At 32.2% G+C, this 23266-nt stretch overlaps 1 protein-coding gene and 1 pseudogene across 1 annotated transcript in view; both read right to left on the bottom strand.

The window, feature by feature from the left end:
* LOC146531455 (4-galactosyl-N-acetylglucosaminide 3-alpha-L-fucosyltransferase 9-like) overlaps positions 1–23266 on the bottom strand; it is a 251987-nt gene that overhangs the window by 124173 nt on the left and 104548 nt on the right. The window lies entirely within an intron of this gene.
* Positions 761–2015, bottom strand: LOC146531458 (polyglutamylase complex subunit TTLL1 pseudogene; annotated as a pseudogene).

The raw sequence follows: 23266 nt of genomic DNA, 5'->3' as shown, positions 1-23266 counted from the left end.
TGTGATGGCATTGCAAATAGGAAATCTGCATATTGCTTAATATTCCATGCTAATGGCCTTGGTGGGTTTTGATAAAATTTACTATTATAATGGATTAGGTTCATTAATAATATCAATATAATTGACCTGTAATAAGACAAACGACAGGCTATGGGTTCGATTCCCACACGGAAGAATGAATGGTTATTTATTATTACTTTTGAATGAATGAATAAAATGAAATGAATTAGATACAGAATTTCTCTAAAATAATATTTATAAGCGAGGAGATGAGTTTCTGTAAGTAATTCGTATTTATTTTAAGTAAAGAGTAGATTTAACTCTCAGCATTGTACATACAACAATAATAATATCCTAATATTTGATAATATATTGAAAAAGGAGACAAATATATGTTGCAGTAAACCAAACGCCCATATTATGAGCCCGAAACAGATCTGATATTTTTTATTAAAGGACCATTCTGTTCACACGAACGCGTGTCGCAACAAAGGGCCAATCGTTTTGAAACATCGATAAGCTTAAGCTTATAGCGCGACTTAAAATTAATGACTCGTAAAAGTTGTTTTCTTTTTAATAAATTTTCTTATACTTTTGTAATACAAGTAAATTGAAGGAAAATGAGTATAGTCAATACAGTTAGTGTTTTACATATATTTTTTAATTAATATTCATAAATTAACAGAACAGATTTTTGATATTTTTACTAATTCATCAATTATATATAAAACGAATACATAAATAAAGTTGCTAATAAACATATACTAATAAATTCCTGATCTAAATCGACTTTTATTACAGCGTGAAGTAGTCGCGTCCTCCTTCTCCATCAGTTCCTCATCGATCAGCACGTCGAAGTCACCTAAGGCTTCGTCGCTTGGAATTTTATTCCACCGAGCGTCAGGTATCCCGTCTGGCGGCACCACCACCGAAATTATATTGTCGATCAGTTTATACTTCAATATCCTGTCGTTGTGGGTGGTTGACTGCAAGGAAGGTGACGCGTTCACTTCAACAAGCCACGGCTTCAGTTGATTATCTATAATAATGTCGTACCCATAACATTCGAAACAATGGCGGTCGTTAGCCATTACTGGCGCAACAGCTTTCAGAGAGTGGACTATCAGCCACTGCATGTCAGCGAACAACTTATCGGTCACCGCCCGCCCGCGCGTGCCTTCTAAATACAGCCGAAAATTTTGTATACTCATTTTACCACCATGTAGACTATTATAGTCACCGCCGTGCTTCTGAACGCTAACGTTTGTCAAGTGAACGTACATATTATCCAGTTCTGTCACGCTGGTGTCGTATTTCACGGTACAAAATCTACAGAATCCATGTCGAAACAAATAAGCTTTGAGGGGGCGGAATGATGTCACCAATACATACAGCCTCAGATCAAATTTCTTACCTCCAATCAATAGGGGATTGTCAATATATCGCGATATCACGTAACTTTCCTTACTTCCGAGTTGTGGGTGTAACGGAGCTTTCACTTCGCGGGACCACTTCTTGAGTTTTGAAAGCTTGTTTATTAGGAAGATGCCGGCCCCTTGCGACTTCCCACAAGGTTTCATGATCCAAGTGCTTTGAGGTGACTTTCGATATTCTTCAACAAACATGTTATAGTCGGCGGGCAGCACGTAGGTGATCGGGATCCAGTCCAGGTGTGTATATCTCATTGCGGTTTGTCCATTGGTTAACGTTATTTCTGATTTCTCAGCAAGAGGGTTCCCTTCACGTTCTAGCTCTTTACGATAACGTTTAATATTTTTCACCAGTAAGTCCTTACGAGACAGCTCGTAGTGGTTCGGGAAGTGGTTGATTATTTGGTTGTCAGTCATTCTGTATCCACTGTCTATGCTAAATAAGGTGCGACAGTTTTGTGTAAAGGACCAGTAAAAATTCCATTCCTCTTCAGGTCCTACTTGAACCCAGCCACGTCGCTCGAAGTTACTAGTGATTACAGACTTTTCCAAGTCCGTGCAATAAGTCACTTGTTTTTTCTCCATAATACTTTATAAATAATTAATAATATTTGAAATAATATTGTTTATGTAAAAAAATGTTAAAAACGTCACAAATTTGACATAAATGTTACATTCTTTCTTTTTATTTTGACAGCTCTCATATAAAATGTGTTTAGACTTACATTAGAGTAACGCCATATATCAAGAATTCAATTTCAATTACATTAGAGTCTTAAAAATATTCGCCTTATATTAATTCGCCTTCACCCCTTTAGGGTGTATATAAGCAGGCCGCTAGTAATCTATATAGATTGAGATAAAAAAATTAGGTAAGTAGTTATTTAGTAAAATTAATTAATTATATTTTTATATAAAGTGGAATCTGATAAAAACAGGTTTTGTAAGGTGACATAAATAATAGTAGAAGGAACTTAGTGTTATAAATCTCCATCCCCGTTTTCGACAAAATTTAAAGACATTACGACAGCGAGATCATAAACATCATTGCATTCTCCGATTACAAATACTTTTATATTTATTACATTTATATAAAAAATCAAGTTTCGTAAGTTGAACTTTTACCAAATCCCCTAATTTCACATTGTAAGTAAGCGCTTAGAAAATGTAATGAACTCGGGACTTCGGTAACGGCGACAGTTCGAGCATATTAACAAGTTTGTGAACGATATCCTCGCCGTTTCGCTTAAATTTGAATTATGCCCAACGAGATACCCACTCCCGGTACTCCCATATAACTTTGTATACATTATTTATATGTTAATTCTATTGCATTAATTTAATAGTATATGCTATTTCTACTTATATGTTATTAATGTTGACATTTTGTATGAAGGTTTTTATTTTAAATTTTTACTATATTGAAATTTATTAATCGATTTCAGAAAATTGGCCGCTTGCATTGAATACATAATTACTTAAAATATTTAGTTGTGTTTTATCAACTCTGATTAAAATATTTAATTTCTGCTTTCCAAACTAAATTTTAAATACAAGTCGCATAGAAAATATAAAGCGTAGTGTTTTAATGTAGAACTGCCAACATTAGCATATCTTAGAGCGCGCGATCAGTTGCTTAAGCTACTTTAAACTTGGAGTCTCTCGTAGTATATCTTTTCCTTTGAGACAACATATTAAAAGTTCTCTGATATTGTGTAGAAGTTGTAGCGAGGCGCAGTAAACTTCTTCTATACGGGAAACTAAAATATCAACATAATAATATATTCACAAAATGTTATTCATTCGAATATATTTCTTAAAAAAAAAAACAGTTTCACGCTTTATCCCGCACTTAGCAGGGTAGGCAGAGGGAACCTAGTGTTAAGACACTCCGTTCCCCACTATCCGCCGAATTTTTTGAGGCATTTCGTGTTGAATGGCGAAACTCAACGCCTAGGTGCCAGAGCAAGCTTATCTTTCCCCTGAGTGGGAATCGAACCCACTACCGTCGCGCGACGGCATCTCAGAATATATTTGTTTTTGTGACAAATATAACTATAATAGGTTAATTAGTAAAGGTCTAAAAGGGTAAGAGTTTAAGTATTTACGTCGCCCACTAAGAAAGGGCACTGTCATTTAAACTAATGAATCCTTTATAAGGGACAGACGTATGGAAGTCTTTCAGTGACCTGTTTTGAAATGGTAAACCAAATATTTTCTTGGAATATTCTGTATACGGGGCCAGAGTTTCTATAATATACAAAACTAATATTTTTTTAAGCGAATATTATTTTAATTAAATTGAAATGTCTACTTCAATTTCAATAAAAATTGTAAACTTCTTTGGAGATATTAAGGGTTGAGTGGCTTAACTCAATGACGCGAGTTGCCTCTTCACTACAGCGAAGAAATAAAAATATTAAATATTTCATTTCCTCTAGTGGGAATCGAATCCACAACCAGTCGCGATTACAGTCACACACTTATGCCTCTGGGCCACGACTAGCTTCAAAGTAAACATTTTGAGGACTTATGTTCTTTAAATCTAATTTTATAATCTTATATTATTTTAGGCTCTGGGCCAAAATTTCAGCACATAAAAGGCTTCAATTAATTCCGAGCTTACAGCGCGGGTCATTTCTCATTTGAGTTCACGATAATCCTTACGGCAACATACCCACTATTAGGTAAAATTTACCTATTTCTTTGAAATTTTAGAAGGTTCGGTTTTACTGTTTTAATAGACCTTTAGTCTAAATAATTTTATGTTTACCTGATGAAGCGGGAAGCTGACAAAAAAATGACTGGAGCATTCCGACTACAATTAATTAATAACAGTGGTAGTTAAGCGCAGGTTCCCATACATCAGCCAGACACCAAGTTAATGTCGCTATATGTCACAGCCGTGCTCGCTCCCGTGCTGCTAGCATAGGCTAGTCATATTAGAATTACCGTCACTCATGTGCTGGAAGATGGACGGCATTCGAGCAAATTGCCTTCGAAAATTAATTGTTTTACCAGTATATATTCAATATACAAATATATGCTTTATTCTAATATATGATACGTTTTTGGGAATTAGGGTTTTTAAAAGTAGAAGGAACCATCGAAGAAGCGTTGGTTCCATTCCCGATAGGTTAAAATTTTAAGCCACTAAGTGTAATTCTGTCCAAATAACACTATATTACTTCTGTAAAATTTTTTGTAAATTGAAAGTATTTACAATAAAATCAGTGACAAATTCAATAGAAACTTTTCATGTTCATTTCATTCATTGTTAAGTATTCGGCACAACAAATTGTAAGAACCTAAATAAACAAAAGCTAGAGGTCCTGTGCTAACACCCTAAAATTTCTATATTAGGGGCTAAGTTAAATAAAGAATAAGTAGCTTTCCAACTTTATTTTTAGATTTATCTACCGTAAAAGGCTCGTAAAAGAAAATAGGAACAAATAAGAAAAGTGAATATTTATAGGTAAAAAAAAAGAAAGGGATTTTTCGTCCACACATGTAATGTTACGTCCACATTTATCGATGCATATATGTTTTTTTTTGCTTCACGCTGTATCCCGCACACAGCAGGATAAGCAGAACCTAGAATTAAGACACTCCGTTCGGCACTTTTTGCGGAATTTGGGAGTCATTGCGTGTTGCGTGGCGGAACTCAGCACCGCGCTTTGACTGGAAACCATAGCGAAGTAATGGAAGTATAAATTTCGTAAATATTTAATTTCCTCGAATAGGAATCGAACCCACAACCGTCGCGTTATATATATCTGTACACCTGGATTGATCCTCTGAAACAGTTTATTGGAACTTTAGCGTATCTTTATATATTTGCAAACCTACTAAAAAAAACAAATCCTGTATAATGCAATCTAAACTATGAGTAAAATAATATTAAAATTAAAATATGTAAATCTAAAAAGAAATATGTATTCAGTGCAACGACAACGGATATTTGCGTTGGATAATATTGTTTTTATGCGAACTAGACTTCATTTTGTTAAGCAATGGTAGGAAATGAATCATAATTTCCCTTATAAACGGCCCCTTGTTATGAAAAACAAAGCCATAAATTCCCTTTAAACGAAGCTTTGTAGGCAAAAACGTATAGATGTGATAAAATAATCACAATATTTTATTATTTTTGTGAATTTTGTAGGTAATAATGTTAAATATAAAATTTTCTTTCGTTAAATATATATATGCGGCGTTAAGTTCTGCCACTCAATACGCAATGCCACCAGAATTCAGCAGAAAGTGGGGAACGGAGTGTCTTAACACTAGGTTCCCTCTGCCTACCCTGCTGTGTGCGGGATACAGCGTGAAGCTAATTTTTTCTTATCGTCATTTATTCCCCTAAGAGTGAATAGAACGCACACTGTACCACGACAGCCTTAATATACAGGGTGGAAGAGGCAGCGCTTCTTTTATTGAAACTGTATATAGAGTAATATATTTCAAACCCACACCTAAAAAATTAAACAAGGTACCTCAACAGTTTGGACGTAGGAATTTTTTTTCATTTCAAGATTTTTATCCATACCTGTATTTCGTGTGACACACACATACGTATGCGACGTTTCCGATTTGACAGGTAAGTGTGTGCGTGCCTATGTTATACTTTACAAATGGCGTTTTATTTTAAAACGATAATTTTATTATTTATTTTGTTTGAAAAAATAACTTTTTAATTTTTGGGAATTATGTTTTTTCCGAATTATATTAGGCTTTTATAGAGTAGTTAAAACTGTGGTTTCATTTAAAGTGGTGCTGACAATTCCACCCTGTATATCTTATATCTTTTATTATATTATCTATAATTATGACTAAAACACTATATACTTTTGTTAAAATAACAAAGGAAACTTTAAAAATGAAATACACAATTGTTATATTAATTTTCTATTAAATTACATTGTATTCAAACTTGCACATTTCTAAAGTATAAAAGAATCACCTCCTCTTTTATACTGGAATCTACATTATTAAATTTGCAACGTAAGCCCCCTATAACTCATGTAACGAGCGAAAGTACTGTAGGCAACGCTTGTTACATCAATAACATGCTTTATTTCAAAGTAATAAGTGCTATAATCGAATAGCATAACCTTTGTGGTTGATTGTACAAAGCTCTTACCGTAATCGACAAAACGAATAAGCGTTTACAGATTAAATTATTAGAACATTGATATTGTCTATAAAGTTTGAAAGACTTATACAATATTTAACTCAATGTTTCCAGAATTCGGCAGAAAGTGGAGAACGGAGTGTCTTAACACTTGGTTCCCTTTGCCTACTCTGCTGTGTGCGGGATACAGCGTGAAGCTGTGGTATATTTTTACTATAACTTTTAAAGAATAAATTGCTTCAAATGAAAAAGCTGTTTGTAAAATAGCTATTTTTAAAAAAAAAAGCATTATTATTGTGTAAAGAAATAATTAAGGATTGTTAATTGTTTACTTAAGCTTATTTTAGTGTAATAATAACTTCGTATAATTCACATTCTTCTATTTTTTATACAAAAATCTATTGAGCTTTCGCAAGAATAACTATTGAGGAAGAATCAATGGTATTTCAAATACAATCTCGCTCCCAATTGAAACCACCTGCATCCTACAAAATTGTTCATCAAAAAGCGCTTCCCGTCACATGAGCAGAATGACCTAGAACTCCTCTACCAGCCATTCAAATAGAGATCATGTAAATCAGATTTTCATTTTTACATAATGTAGTTTTATATATTATACTTTTAGGTGAATATCCTTGCAAAGTAAAGAATGAGGTACCTAGCACTATTTCGCACGTCAAAAGTAAGCTTAGAGTGAGATGAATGAACCTCTTTGGAGACATAAATGCCTTATGTGAAAAGCATAATAATGTGATATAATATGTGTGCACCTATATATTATTTATTTTATTCCAATAAATAAATTTTCAGCTTCACGCTCTATCCCGCTTGTAGCACGGCCGGTAGTGAGAACGTAATGTTAAGACACTCTCGTTCTCCACTTACGTAACAAATACATCTTAGTAATATAATATTTCTATAATCAGAACAATTTTCCTGATGATATTCACTGCATAACCCTAGTTTCCCACTTTTTGATGTATTTTTCGAGGCATTGCGTGAGTGGCGAAACTAAACGGCAGGCTTATGCTTTAGTGCCAGAGCGTAGAAATGAAAATATTAATAATTTTTAATTCATTCCCCCGAATGGGGATTGCACCCCACAAGCGTCGCGTTACAGTCACACCCTTGTGCCCCTGCGCCAGAACGGCCTTAAAACAGATTACACAAATATAAATATGTGATATACTCAGCTCTTTAAGAATCTATATATATAAAATCGAAAGGTCACTCGCTCATCATGAAATCTCAGAAACTACATGTGCTAGGAATCTCAAATTTTGCATAGGAGTATTTTATACGATGTAGGTGCTCGCTAAGACGAGAATTTGCAATATTCGACTCCTAAGGGATTGTTTTTGGGGTTGAAAGTTTATATGAAACTTCGTTACTGCAAATGCTAGGAGTCTCAAATTTTGCATGGACGTCACTTACGGAACGTAGGTACTCATGAAGACAGAAATTAATAATAAAATAGTTCACGCAGGCGAAGCCGCGTGCGGGCCGCTAATCTATATATATAAAAGGACTTGTCCTCACTGACTGACGTAAGACGCGCGCACAGCCGTAACTGCTGATGGTAGAAACGTGACATTTGGACAGGTGTTTACTTTCATAATCTGGACATCCACTAAGAAGGGATTTTGAAAAATTTTAACCTTAAAGAGGTAAAATAGGTGCAAAGTTTGTATGGATTTTTTTTTAAATTAGCGCCGATTTTTAATAAATTTGAAATTTAGATTTTTAAACGTATTTAATTAAACACGTGTTTCATCGTTTTCTAGAATTCTCCCTTTAAGGGTGCAAATAAGGGGTTGAAAGTTTATATAGATTTTTTTTTAAATCGTCACCAATTTTTATAAAATTTGAAACTCAGACTCTTAAACGTATTTAATTGAACACATGTTTCATGGTTTTCTAGAATTTACCCCCTAAGGGCGCAAATAAGGGGTTGAAAGTTTGTATGGAAAAATTCTTAAATCGCCACCGATTTTTATACAATTTGAAATTTAGACTCTTAAAAATATTTCATTGAACACACGTTTCATGGGTTATTAAAATTCACCCCTAAATACGCAAGCGAAGCTGCGCGCGTCCGCTAGTATATTATAAAAATACAATTCTCATACAAAATATATAAAGGTGTATCATCTGTGCTATTTATATCACAAGTGTATTTTACAACGCCTGGCTTTGCAATTGTGGGAACAAATGTTATGTTTGCATTAAAAGCGTGTTGAAATACTTAGTTAACTAACAACTGAATACGATTTTTTCATTTCTTCCTTCAATAATCACAATTAATTTTACACTTTATTTTTTGCATATATAGAGAGAGATAGAAGGAGCTTAATGTTGAAAATATTGGTTGGTGCTTAACGCCGTAAAAATGTCTATCAGAGCGTGAAAATAAAAGTTCATTCCTTCGCGGGATATCGAACCTACAGTCACCGCGCTTACAGTACTATGGTGTTCTACTACATCAAGTGTTAGGTCATTTGATGTATGTACGTTTAAATCTTGGCATTTCTAGAAAAATAAACATCAGTTTCCATATTTTTCTCATTAAGTAAAAAAAAAATCAAATCAAATTAGCTTCACGCTGTATCCCGCACACAGCAGGGTAGGCTGAGGGAACCTATTATTAAGGCACTTTCCCACTTGTTGAGGCCGTCGTAGCGCAGCGGCACTAGAGTGTGACTGTAACACGAAGGTAGTGGGTTCGATTCTCACTCGACGAAGTGAAATATTTATTTACATTTACATTTCTTCGCTCTTGTATCGAGGCAAAGAGTGACGTTGAGTTCCTCCACTCAACACGTAATGCCTCCAAAATTCGAAAAAAAGTGGGGAACGGAGTGTCATTAATTAAAAAGTAATTAAAAAATCGAAATTTATTATTAATTCATATAAATTGAACGTTTCACTAACAAACGAATAATATACTACTTGCAATCATACGAGTATATCATTATAGCACCACATCGAGTGCTTACAAATAAATCGATATAACAATTTGCAAATGTAACCGCCGTTCTCATTCAACCAACGGGTTCATTGTTTGAAACGATATATTTACATAATGTATGCGAATACTCTGGAGCATCAGTTCCATTGCGTTATAATAAATATTATACAGGGTGGAATTGTCAGCACCTCTTTAAATGAAACCAGTTTTAACTACTCTATAAAAGCCTAATATAATTGAGAAAAAAAATAATTCCCAAAAATTAAAAAGTTATTTTTTCAAACAAAATAAACAATAAAATTATCGTTTTAAAATAAAACGCCATTTGTAAAATATAACATAAGCGCACACACACTTACCTGTCAAAGCGGCAACGTCGCACACGTATGTGTATGTGTGCGTCACACGAAATACAGTATGGATAAAAATCGTGAAATGAAAAAAAAATCCTGCGTCCAAACTATTGAGGTATCTTGATTAATTTCTTTAGCCCCGGGTTTGAAATATTTTACCCTATATGCAGTTTCAGTAAAAGGAGAGCCGCCTCTTCCACCCTGTATATATTGTTCTATATTGATAGCAATAATTGTGCAAGTTAAATTTAGGAAATCAAATATAGGAAATAAATAGTAATATGTTGATATAGTATAACAATTTTGCGTAGAGCTTCAATTCGTTATGCATTTTGTTTTAAGGTTAAGGTTCTCGTAATTATAATCAGAAAATTTACTAGTATTTTTTTTTAGGGTGCCATGATAGTATTAATAGTTAAGCTTCACGCTGTATCCTGCATATAGCATAATAGAGGCAAAGGGGACCTAGTGTTGCGACACTTCGTTTTCCACTTTCCGCTATGTCTTGCTACCAGGTTAAGGAAATGAAAATAATCGATTTGCCTGATAATCGATTTGCCTATCGTGACCGCACGATGCTAAGTAAATTAAGATATCTCAATAAGGCAAACTATAAATAGGCAACTATAATAAAAATAAATATAATTGTGATAGTAGCCAGGAGTTCTGTTAAATATCGCTATAATAAATGCCAGCTTCATCAAACGGCACATGGCCAACCTTATATCTTATAGCTGCTTATAGAATATAACCTATACCTACATTTCTTATATATACCTACTACTCACATTTCTTGCTTTAATCTAATAATAAATAATAATTATTATATTTATAACGACCTGAAGAAGGTTGCTGGCTTCGACTGGATGCGGAAGGCGGAGGATCGGGAGCTTTGGCGCACCCTGGGAGAGGCCTATGTCCAGTAGTGGACCTGAAAAGGCTGATTTGATGATGATGATGATTATATTTATAAAATTTAATATATACATATTTTTTAATATACAGAAAAAATCATCTATATACAAATAAAATGTAAACATTTTCAGTACTAAATAAAATAATTTACTAAACGAATGGACAAACAAAAACAATGAAAATAGTTTATATAAATGCTTCAATAAGTCTCAATTTCGCTAAAAGGTAATATTAAAATAAAGTGCTCGGCGTGTAAATAACTACCGCCTTAGGAATAGTTGATACAGTTGTTTACAGTAAACTGAGTTCCCTTTGAAATTGTTGGAAACTTTCATTTGTATACCATAATGGAGATAAAGTGAGTCGAATAATGATTAATTAAGTCTTTTCATTCCAGTCACTTTTCAGGCCAGTGGTGGGTTCAATCCCCACTCTAGGAAATGAAATATTTATTTTTCAAATTCAAACTCAAAATATTCTTTATTCGAATAGACTATTATTATAAGCACTTTTGAACTGTCGAATGAACATATGAACAAAAAGCTTTTTATTTCCATTTATGCTTATATTACCATTTCTTCGCTCTGGTGTCGAGGCAAAACGGGGCGTTGAGCTCTGCCACTCAACACGCAATGCCTTCAAAATTGGGCAGAAAGTGAGGAACGGAGTGTCATAACACTAGATTCCCTCTGCCTACCCTGCTGCTGCTGTGTGCGGGATACAGCGTGGGAGCCCTGGGATCTTGGCTTTTACATAAAGTGTATTAAACACAGCATTATAATTAATAGTTAAAAAAAAATTATATCACCCAAAATTTTAAACTATTAATAGTTTTCAATTTTTGTCATAGCTTTTATAGTTCTATTTGAAATTTAATAAGACTTCAAAGAAAATGAACTTACTCGACATTCACTTCGACACCACCCCGCCTTACATGATGCGGCTTGTTAAATAAATTACATTAATTACAGTGACAAATTGAGAAAGGATTCTAAATGGAAGGGAACCCACTATCTAATCAGGCATTCCATTAACTTCGTGAAAATGTTTCCTAATATATTACTTTGACATATCATACTGGTATTTTGAAGATTGTTAAGTCTTTTTGGGTTCCTAATATATATTTCTGCCTGAGTCCAAATATCGTATGTGGTAGAATATAACGGAATCTATCCATACCTATGTTATAAATTCACAAGTAACTCTGTCTGTCTGTCTGTTTGTCTTTTACGCAATCAGGGCCAAACCGCTAATTTAATTGTGATAAAATACTCATATAGAGATACTTGAGGGTCTCGGGATGAACATAGGATACTTTTTTTTTCTCATATTTGTAAAATTATCGATATTATACCAATATATTAAAATACTTATTAATTTCACTTGCAATTTATTCTGCCATGTTAATAACAACCGCCGTTGCTAAGCAACGATTTGCAAAGTTTGTTGTTAGAAAACGTCACCCAAAATGAGCTTGCTTAACGCATCTCTCTATTGAAAACTGAAAATAATTTCATAAATATATTTAATAAATATTCGTATAGTTCAAGCGGACGTAGCCGCGTTCGGGTCCGCTAGTATAGTAATATATATTTTTGAACATGCACGGGCACTTTAATGGCGACGTGATTGGATTGGAAATGAATAATTTAACATCACTGAAACGACCTCGTGTAACTATTGGCATACAAATTTCATGCAGGTAATATACCCACGTAATAAACTGTTATTATAATAACATTAACTATGTAGTAATAGGTCAGTTGTGGCGATAGTACAAGCGTGCGTAAACGCGGCAAGTTGTTAGTTCGATTCCAACTTGAGGAATTAAAATATTCAATATTTTCATTTTTCTCGCTCTGGTAACGATGCGTCGAGAATTAAGTGGAAAATGGGGAAAGCAAGTGTTTTAATGGGAATGGAGTAATCTAACACTAGGTTCCCAGGTTTCCATTGCCTAACCTGCTATGTTTGGAATAGAACGTGAATGACGTTATTATTTGCGGTAGTAATATATATTTTTTCTTAAATATGTCAATTTTTAAATAATACCACGCTTATTTTATTTATTTAGTTAAACTTTTTACTGAAATGAGGGAATTAATTCTCTTTATAGATCAATGAAAAAAATAAATAACAAAAATACATATTTTTATTTACTTTAAATATTTAAATACACTCTATCAGTAAAAATAATAGTTAAAACATGCGAAGATACTATTTATTTAAGTCCCACCACAAACTATTCGTTAATTTAAATGAAATTGGTCGGTGGACGACCATATTTGCTTTGTGTAATTACATTTGTGGTAAGAACAACTTTTTGTCAGTGTGTATTTAATTTGAAAACTCTCTTCTCTACAATGTTTTTAATAATTTTGCTTTAATAATTTTTTCTCTTTATTGTTTTTGACTTTTATGAATTATCATTACTGGGTCCATACTCCAAACAAAAGTTAATGAATTGTTTTTGAGATTTTATGAAATACTAGCGGCCCTCTCGCGGTTTCACCCGCGTGAACTATGTTATTATTAATTCGATTCGATTAGACGTCTATGTAAAATTTGAGACTCCTAGCATTTGTAGTAACGAAGTTTCATACAAACTTTCGACTCCAAAAACAACCCCTTAGAAGTCGAATATTGCAAATTCCCGTCTTAGCGAGCACCTACGTCCTATAAATAATTCCTATGCAACATTTCAGATTCCTAGCACTTGTAGTTTCTGAGATTTCGTGATGAGTGAGTGACCTTTCGATTTTATATATATGGAAGACAATAAAATATTATTTAATCAAACACACACAACACAAACACAGTATCAAATATACTGGAATAAGGTTATGTAAAAAGCATGAGGACCCTCCAGAAGGCATGTATGAAGAGGTCGATGACAATGGACGAGGTGAAAGAGGTATGTAGAGACTACCTCGCCTATCCCGCTAGGGATAAAGCGTGAAGCTATGTATTTATGTATTATTTAATGCTAATCTAAGAAAACTCTGAATAGTTCATAAAATAATCAAATTTATATATAAACAGACGATAAACCTAATTAACTAGTATGTAATTATGTCAGTTGCAATACGGATCGGTTGCAATGATTAAATATTTCATGTTAATCACGGTAATGTATACCACCGTCATTCAAATCGAATTGAGCAATAATTCTAACACGTACTGAGAGCGATATCTAATATAATAATTATATATTAATTAATATATGGTCCTATTAATATTACATCCCATACGTTCAATTGTTGTTATTGATATATTTAGTCTTATGAAGTCGTCATGGCACTGGGCCACAAGGGTGTGACTGTAACGCGACGGTTGTTGGTTCGATTCCCACTCGGAGAAAAGAATTATTATTTCTGCGCTCTGGCACCTAGGCAAAAGCCCGGTGTTGAGTTCCGCCACTCATCATGAGGAACGGAACCTCATAGTACTAGGTTCCCTTTGCCTACTCTACTAAATGCGGGATATAGATATATTTTATATTATATCTTTTAGATGTATGTCAATAAATGCGCTGCGAATAAGAATTGTTGAGTAAATATCTTCTAAAATACTATATTAAAATAAATATAAAATCATAATTTATTAATAAACGTAAATATATTATACACCTTTTTAAAATGTTGGTAATCTTTGTTATCGCTATAAAGTAAACAAAAGCAGTTAATAAATAAAAAAACCTTTCTAAATATAGTTAAGCTTATAATCAAATAAGCTGAGTGCGAAACATAATGTATGTAAATGCGGGATTTTAGAACGTACGAGCATTCTATTGTTTCTTCTTGATAAACAGCTGAATAATCCATTTTGAGAAACAAAGTTACTTTACCGTGGAGTATAAACTCTTCTATTATATCAAATAAATTTCCGCGGAGTTTTGTTTGTTTTCCGCGGAACTCGACGCCGTGGTTCGCCTAATTACCAGAGCTAAGACTGGAAAATATTTAATCTCTTTCTCTCTAACGGCATTTGAACCATAGCTAAAAAACCTTTAAAAGCGGTACAAAAATATCCACGCTATTTAAAGCAATATATATAAACATGTCTATCAACCCATTATTACATAGAAATGTAAAATATTCGTACACAAAATCTTTTTAAATCTCCAGATTTTGAAAGTGCGGCACAAATGACCTCATTTACTGGGTAAATGAAAAACGTAACTACCTTAACAACGCAGAAGGGTTTACCTAAGTGTGTAAAACATTTTACCTTATATTTTCTTCATACGATTTTGAGTAATAATCTACAAGTAAAAATATAAAATATTACCTAATGGTGAGAGGTAATGTTTTTTTTTTTAATTTTTATTTTATTTTTACTTGCCGTATTAGTATATGCTCAATTTCACCCACTTTCTAGTATTTGATTGATCTGATATTTTAGTTATGACTTCAGTTCTGATGACAACAAAATTTCAAATAATTAATACTATTGTTAATCCAAAATGGCCGCTGCAACAAAATGGCGGATTATCTTGCAACCCACTTAATATGAGTATCAAAGGAGAAAGGGCTTGATTTGTAAAATACAATACTCCACGAAATTAATAAAAGATTGTTTTTAAAAAAGCTTTTTAATAAATATTTTATTGTTATAGTATTCATATATGTAAGTAATCTAATTATGTTAAAAGTTAAGACATCATTTATCTACATATTTTTTATTTCTAAGTGCTGAGACATTTTGTTTTCCGCTTTTTTTCGGGGCTTGCTGCACCCATTCCAAGTGACGGTACTTAACACCGCACTTTGTCATTTAAATTTCTGGGACAAGACGAACCTGGTAACAAGAAACTGTAGTAATTTCTAAATATTTCTAATTATTAAAATACAAGTTTAAAATATTATCATAAAACCATAACATAAGTATTCACATTCGGAATTCAAAGAGATAAGAATTATTTCTAAAGTATCGTAAAATGTTCCTCGAGTCGCCGTAACAAGAAACTTTCAGGTTTATGTCTCACCCAAAAGTTTACATGATATCACGCACTCCACTCCTTACCGCATTAGCTTTTATTCGCGTTATTTAGATTCTTAGTTAACGACTTTCTTTAAAAGATAAAATACTCTGTAAGTATAAAATTAAAAGGATAATATTGTATAAATATGAATTAATTATTAATACAATTAGATATAATTCATAATCAGTCATAATTAATAATATTATTTTTTTATGATAGCAATAACGTCAGTGGAAGTAGAAAAAAAAATTTACAGTTTCGTCATCACCATCATCACCACCTGTCCTCGTCCATTGACCTCTCCAACACGCCACCGAGCGTGATCTCTGTCTCTTTGCACCCAACGGTTGCCAGTGACTTTGCGAATATAGCCGCTTCAAATTTATATTTAAATTTAAAATATTTATATTAAATAAACTTTTACAAGCACTTTTGAGTCCACTTTTCAGTTTCCCATTCTATTTCAATGGGTCCAATGATATGTATATGTTCTTGACATTTTTAAAGTGTTATTCCACACTTAGGAAATAAATATTGCGTATAATTTAATTTTTTTAGCAACATAGCTGTATCGCACAAAAATCAAGATGGCTTCCCTCAGACTAGATACTCACCTAGACACGTAAAAATAAGAAAACAAAACAAAAGTTAAATATTAAACTTATATCAAAGAACGTTAGAAAATAAAACGATTGTAAAAATTACAACATATTAACGATTAATAATAAACGTATACCTTCATATATACCATCTAAAACATCCATATAAAATGAGAGCAAAAATAAACGTTTACCTATAAACCTAAATTTAATATCAACCTAAAAGTCCAATATAAGCATTAACTTGTAAATATAACAACGCCTGTGAGTGTTTTTTATTATGTTTTTTTTTACATTACTGTCTTGATATTATTAAATTACTAAATAAGTTCTAATATACCAATGAAATAACCATAGTTATGAAATTAAACTGTTGCGTTATAAAGCAACATTTTTTTTAAATATTTAATATATAAATTTTATTTTTAATGCTTTTCTAAAGTAATGAACATATTTTCCTTATCCTCAACGCTATGACCAGCGATGCGAGAAAATTTATGTGCATCTAAGGATATTTATCATGGTAAATTCGCCTCATGTCGGCGTAAGAAGTAAATAATGTGTAGTAGACGGGCAACGCGAGGAAGGAATTTGTATACTATCAATGGCGGAGAAAATAGATTGTTTTCTCTGCCTTTTTTATTATTTTTAAACATAAATAGCTTATGTTTTTAATAAAATAGATAGATGTTTTATATGAACCTAGAGTGGTCTTGGTTGTTGTGTGATCAGTGAATCTCTCTTCTAAAACGTCCGTCGTAAATTCGATTAATATTATTTCGGGTTTCTATAGAAATTTGTATATTTTTGTACACACATTGTTTGAGTCTAAATGTGACGGTTATGGGTTCTATTCCCTCTTGGAAGAATAAATTATTTTCATTTCCTCGCTATAGATAACTTATTCAATATCGGTACCTTTACACAAATTGTGTACTTTTTGTATGAAGAATTTAAAACGTAATGAAACTTGTTTAGTTAAACCCTGTATTCTTTATCTATTAACAGATCACTTAGAAAGGGGTCCTTTTATATAGAGACCGAATAAAAAAATCTTTATTTCACACAAAAATAAATATATAGAACATAAAATACAATTTTTTTACTTATACAACGTACATATTAAAAAATAAAGTAAAAGAAAACTGGAAAAAAAGTACAACCTCCTGAGCGTGAATCGGATTTATTAGAATACCTTTGTTGTATCGTTCCCCTACAGATTCAAAATAATGACATTTTCGCATTAAAACATGAAATATAATTCAGAATTTCCCTCTACCTTTCTAATTTACGTGAAACCCAAAACAACTTCAATTTAAACTCATGAAGACGCTCTGATGAGATCAAACTCAATATATTTTCCTGGTTTTGTATCAAACTTCCTCCCTGCTGAGATTACGCATCACCTCGCCTATGAATAAATTACATGCTAATGTTGGATTTATAAAGATTTTCTCATTTAATAAGTTTGTATGAAAAAATACAATTTTCGTATAATAAAAGATATCAGCTTCACGCTGTATCCCGCACACAGCAGGATAGGCAGAGGGAAGCTTGTGTTAAGACACTCCTTTCCGCCTAATCCTGGAGGTATTGAGTGTTGAGTACGCCGCGCCTGGACACCAGAGCGAAGAAATGAAAATATAAATTTAAGTAAATATCTCATTTACTCGAGTTGGGGTCGATCCCACAACCAGTCGCGTTTACAGTTCTTGAGATTAGTGTGTTCAACCAAAGGAAAAGGAAAAGGTTTCAAGGAAAAGGTTTATCTATACAATGCATATTGTATTAATGTAGATCAAGCGGGCGAAACCGCAAGCAAAAGACTAGTAAGAAAAAATTAACTATATAATGGTAAAATTAACGAAGCTACGGAAAGTTCGTTTTTCCTTGGAAAATACAAATTATTATTATTATTAGAGTTATATTACTATTATTTTTTTAGTATTGATAAGATTGAACATTTTTATCGAGTATCTTTATCTTCATGACAGCAACGTCAACCATTTTTTGAGGACGGTCACCCGATATACTATATACACTTCTAGTACCTATGTAATATTTTCACGTTGACTTTCAAATAAATAAATTATTAACAAAAAAACCGATTTTAAACAAAAAATAATTTTACCTAAGTAAACCGTATTTTGATTATGTGAAATAAAAATAGTTTAAAAAAGATTTTATAATTTTGAAGTCGGTGTCAAGCCAATGCTACAACACCTTTACTACAATATCTAATTACTAAGCCTGTTTGTTTTACTTGGCACCGACTTCACAATTATAAAATCTTTTAAAATTATTTTTGTTTAACAAAATCAAAGTACATTTTACTTTATGTAAAATTATTTTGCATTTCGGAAAAAGCTCAAGAGCTCCAATTTTTGTACACAGGGCGAGCCCGACTCGCGCTTGTCCGATTTTTTTAACTTCCCCCTGATCCCGAAACTTAACTTACTTAACTTAACTTTAAACGTTAACTTAGGCACGCCGTTCCTCATTCCTAACACGTATTTTGAAGAAATTTTATTATATAAAATAATAAAGAATAATGGATTTTATAGTTAATTACACATTACTTATCTATAAACCTAAACCTCACTTCACTACTAATTAAAAAGGTGCTTTATGCCTACTCAATTATAAAAGTCTTTTATTTTTATATTTAAAAGAATTCATTTTACATTTCAACGCATAATAAGTTCTATAAACAGTCGGGAATAAACGTAATGAACTGCATAGTCAAAAGATCCGTCGCTATATTGTTGTGCCATTAAAATGAATGAGATTAATTTTATTTAGGTACCATTATACTTATTGAGGCAATATCATTGCGGAACCTAACTCCGTTTTATCTTATTACATATACTGGATATTTTTTTAGATAAATCGATAATCGAATATATTTATTTGAATATAATAACTAAAAATTCGGCTAATGTTGCTACATAATGCATTGGTGTAAGGCTATTTTTTATATATTTCTTCAGCTTTACGCTGTGTCCTGCAGACTGCAGGATAAGCAGAGGGAACCTAGAGGGAATCTAATATAGTTTACTACTACTAGTACGTTTATTTCCACTGAATTTTGAAGGCATTGTGTGCTGAGTTGTATCGGAACGATGAAATAAAAATAGTAAATATTTCATTTCTTCGAGTGGGAATCGAACCCACTCGACGAATGTTGCATTGATAGATTCAAATTTTTAAGTGGTTTTCACCTTTTCACAACTTTCAGTCGATTAAGGTGTAAAGGAAGGAAGTACTCTTCACGCTTCGCTCATTCTCTCTCATTAACTAACGAAGTATAAAACATTAATGAAAGACAACTTAGCTAACTTTGTTGTTGTAAGAAGCTACTTACATGTTGGCGGAAAAACTCAGCGCTATCACGGAATAAAGATTTTCTTTAACATTATTTAATTAGTATGTTATCACTATATGTTTATTTACTAGTTAGTCGCCGCGATAAATATTAAAAATTTAATTCAATTCGGTAAAGCTGTTTAGGTTATAAAAGAAATTAATTAAATGTAGAATATAGAACCAAGTTTCACAATTACAATAATTATTCAACTGTATACGCAAATAGAGCATTCTAATAATTATTAGAGATAATAATTGATAATTAGAGAAATTATTATAATTATTTCTCCTTCTTTGGTATCCAAACATATATAAAGTATAAAAGGGTAGGTAACCTATTGTTACACTCTGTTTTTAATCTAACAATAAGTAAGAAAAATAAGAAATCAGTAGTTTCTTTGCTATAGAAATTACCTATACTGTTATATAAATTTGCATTTTCTATATCAATAGAAAAGAGTTCAAAATTCACGTTTCTCCAAAAATGTCATACTAATTTTATCATTTTCAATTGCACTTATTTTTTTATACAGACCTACTAAATATTTTTTTGCTAAAATTTTAGGCATGTTTAATATACATTCTACATATTACGATGTTCAGTGCCTGTCACTTAAGTATGGTATACATGGTACCATTATATCGTCAGTAATTTTTCAAATTCTAAAGGTATCCAAGTTTTGTCTTTGAGGCGCAAATTGTTTAAATATTTTTTGATCATCGCTTGAAGTGAAAGGAAATTTATTCTCATAACTTCTCTAAACTTTTGTAAGCCTTTTGTGCAATACAATAGCTTTACAAATAGCTACGCGACTTTTAGTAGACGTTGGATTGTTCCATGACTTAGCTGAAGTTGGAATTCATCAATCATGAAAATAATGGGTTATTAAGGAAATTATTAAAAGGAAAAAATAATTGTTTCTTTATTGCAGAATAAAAAGTTCTGTGTTAAACTTAAAGAATTAAACTTCACTTAACCAAAGAATACAGAGAGATATTTTATAATTATGACTTTATTACCTCAGAAAATAAATTATTTTCTTCCTTCTGTGGAATGGGTGCGCTCGTTTTTGACAATATTAAATATTAAGATTACAATTAGACGTTGAAACTAAATGACCAGGGTCTTAAAATAATCTAAAACATAACTTTTATATTTAGATTTTCAATCATATGACACTAGGTTCCCTCTGCCTATCCTGATGTGTGCGGGATGCAGCGTGAAACTGAAAAAAAATATTAAGAACAAATACAAAAAATACACAAAAATAAATAATAACATTAAAAACCTAAGAAACATACAAGTATCAAGTTTAAGAAATAATACGAACCCTACAAGCATTAAGCAGACATTTTTCATGACATTTGCAATCTGGTCACGATCGTAAGATGAGCTGCTGCAGCAAAAATAAAGATAAAAAGCGAGTCTCACAATAATAAGTTTATATGTTGCCCCTATTAATTTGTAGAAACGTGATAGATGATAATTTTATTATTTTCATGTGTAACAAACGTATAAAAACGTATCAGAAAAACAGTTTTAGTAGAAATGTAATTATTAAAAAAAAAACAAAGATCAGCTTCACGCTGACACACAGCAGGCAGAGGGAACCTAGTGTTGAGACACTCCGTTTCGCACTTTCTGCTAAATTCTGGAGGAATTACGTGTAGTGAGACATTAATTAAAAATGTTACTATTAATGTCATTTTCTTTATTTTCGTTTAATTTAAACGCATTTTCAAACGGACTTAGCGAACTTGGGGATAGCCATTGTAGTAAAATAAACTATAAAAGGAAACACAATGGTTATAGGTTGAATCCCATTTGGGGTATGATTATATTTATTTGCTTTAATTTCCTCGCTCAAGTAGAACAAGGCGCGGCGTTAAGTTACGCCATAAAATAAGTAATTCAGGCGAAAACTCATAGTACAACTACCAGCAAACATACTATATTACAATTAAGTAGCATACAACATGGCCTGCTCGTTAATATGAAGTTAGTACGTCATATATCATTTTTCTCTCACTTGGATGATAACTGTGTCACACTAATGAGGACGTGTGCTGTTTCTGCGCGACTAATTACAAACATTTACTTTGAGATGCACTGTAATTTTTAACATTTAGTATGGAAATTCAGAGCGAAATTAAAATTTGACATTTCTTTACTTAATTGAATTTAATGAAAATTTTAATGTCGGAAAATAGAAAATTTGTAAATGATTATTTTAAATTAATCATTTACTTATTTTCTATTGTGTGTGTATCGTACTCTAGAATGCGAAGTGGATGTGAAAATAAACGAAGGTGAAGCAAATTAAAAAAGAACTTATGAACATCGTTAATTTTACTTTTTCATAACGAAATTGCGAAACAGGCATTATTTCGCAGTAAAAATTTCAATAGCTGGCAAATTTTCGGATTTCTGGAACTCTTTATCCTTCAAACTTCATTGGAATGAAATAAAAATCTAACTATGATTAATTAAAATATTCTTATGCTATAATTTAGCAGTTTATTTCGTAGAGCAAATAAAGAAGGCGAAAAGTATGTTCGCGACATTTACCACGGTTTATCCCACAAAACTGAATTATAAATATATTTCAGAAAATGTCTATTTTTGTATATCTATATATATATATATATATATATATATATATATATATATATATAAAATCGAAAGGTCACTCACTCATCACGAAATCTCAGAAACTACAAGTGCTAGGAATCTCAAATTTTGCATAGGAGTTACTTATAGGACGTAGGTGCTCGCTAAGACGGGAATATGCAATATTGTCGAATATTGACAGGAGTCGTCCTAAGGGGTTGTTTTTGGGGTCGAAAGTTTGTATGAAACTTCGTTACTACAAATGCTAGGAGTCTCAAATTTTGCATAGACGTCACTAGGACGTAGTCATGGAGACAGAAATTAATAATAACATAGTTCACGCGGGTGAAACCGCGAGCGGGCCGCTAGTATTGTATATATGTGGTATACTGTACACGTATATTCATTATTTACAAGACCGTCCTTCCGCCTTGTTGTCCTCTCATTAGAATAAGCTATATTATTCATTTAAGACATCCCTTTATAAGTGCTTGGCTGGACCCACAAAAGAAATTGTAAGTAACTAATAAATATTTAACGCAATCTACTTAGAAAATATACCTATAGGAAACGGAAGGTTTATTTAAAATTACTTTATTATTTTTAAAAAAGTAAAATCTCATATAGAAAACTTAACTAGGTACGGACGGCTTCAATTATCTCTATCTCTCTCTCTTTTGGTGTAAAAAATAAAGTGTTAAGTTGCCAACATATTAAATATTGTAGTTTTTTACCTGCTTTTTTAAATACCTCAATGATATAATTAGTATAAAATTGCTGATAAATATCTTAAACCTGTAACCTTTACTAGAGGGTGTCACACTCGACGGAAGTGAGGAAAATCGCTTGACCCGAGCTTATCTTAAGAGCCTGAGCTCGAGTGTTTCCTCTTTACTTCAGTTAGAT

Source organism: Heliconius melpomene, chromosome 15 (assembly GCF_056956725.1).
Source record: "Heliconius melpomene rosina isolate 202511_hmr_F chromosome 15, ASM5695672v1, whole genome shotgun sequence".
Taxonomy (NCBI): Eukaryota; Metazoa; Arthropoda; class Insecta; order Lepidoptera; family Nymphalidae; genus Heliconius; species Heliconius melpomene.
The sequence above is the reverse complement of the archived record's forward strand: the minus strand, read 5'-3'. Positions and strand labels throughout refer to the sequence as shown.